Here is a 1525-nt window from a genome sequence, read left to right as displayed (position 1 = left end):
TTTTTTTTTTTTTAATATACTAAATATTGTTTGTCTGTTTTGGTTTCTCTGTGTAGCCCTGGCTGTCCTGGAACTTGCTTTTTAGACCAGCCTGGATCTGAACTCAGAGATCTGTCTGCCTCTGCCTCCAGAGTGCTGGGATTAAAGGTGTGAACCACTACCACCAGACTTTATATACTAGTTTTTAAAGATTTTGTGTGTGTGTGTGGGGGGGGGTGTTTCACCTGAATGTAAGCTTTTATACCATGTATATGTCTGGTGCCTGTGGAGGCCAGACGAGGACAACGAGGTCAGAAGAGGGTGTCAGATCCCCTGGAACAGGGGTCACAGGCAGTTGTTAGCCACCACGTTTGTTCTCTAAAGAGCAGGCTGTGCCTTAGGCAGCTTAGCGTCTCTAGCCCTTAGAGCTGAAGGTTTAGCTTAGGGCGATCGTAGACACACTGGTGTCTTTATGAGAAGCTAGCTTCCTGTGCATCTCCCAGAGAGGTTGTTAACCCTGCTTTTGAAAATAGTGAGCGCTTGTTCAGAAGAGGATGCACTGTCCTCAGAATGCAGATGACATGCAAAGGGAGACTTTCCCTTGCAGAATCATCTTTAAGAAAGAAGGCGAAGCTTCCTACCTGCGCCGTCTCCCTGTGCATCATCTCAAGACCTGCATACTGCTATGACTTGGGAAGATTAGCTTGGACTGTCATTGCTTTGTTACAGTCTTTTTTTTTTGGGGGGGGGGGGGGGACGTTCGAGACAGGGTTTCTCTCTAGCTTTGGAGCCTGTCCTGGAACTAGCTCTTGTAGACCAGGCTGGCCTCAAACTCACAGAAATCCCCTGCCTCTGCTTCCTGAGTGCTGGGATTAAAGGCGTGCGCTACCACCGCCCGGCCTTCGTTATAGTCTTAAATACCAGGCTGATCACAGAGCATCCTCCTTACTGCCCTGGGTATTTTTCTTGAGGGATGGAGTGTTTGGCATTCTAGGGATGGAGCCCAGGACCTCGTGCATGCCAAGCATGTACTGCTCTACCTCTGAACTGCACCCCAGCTACTGCTTCAGGCTTTCAAAGTCTTAGGAAACAGATGAAATAGAGTGAAAAATATTTTCTCAAGTAATTTCAGAATTAACCCAGGCATTATTTTTATAACGATTTGACAAAATGAGTTAAAAAACAGTGACCAATTATTTTTGATGATATATGATGTCTTTAAATCATTAACTAATAGTATTAATATTAACTTCAAAAGATTCTTTATAGTTTGGTTACACAGTACTATAGCAGGGCTTAACAGTAGAAACACATTATTAGGGAGCGTGTGGAGAAGTGGGGAGTGTACCAGGAAAGCAATGCTAACACTGTATTCACAGCTACATTAGAGATCTGTGGTCTAGTGTGTATCTCATTGACTGGTGCAGTTTTAAGTGGTTTGCTTTATTTTGAAATGACACTATAAAATGTATCAGAAATTACGTTTTTAAAATCGTGTCAACTTATTGATCTATGTGCGAGAACATACATAGGTTTTTCTTTTTTT

Source organism: Microtus ochrogaster, linkage group LG7_11 (assembly GCF_000317375.1).
Source record: "Microtus ochrogaster isolate Prairie Vole_2 linkage group LG7_11, MicOch1.0, whole genome shotgun sequence".
Lineage (NCBI taxonomy): Eukaryota > Metazoa > Chordata > Mammalia > Rodentia > Cricetidae > Microtus > Microtus ochrogaster.
This window is presented reverse-complemented; position numbering follows the sequence as displayed.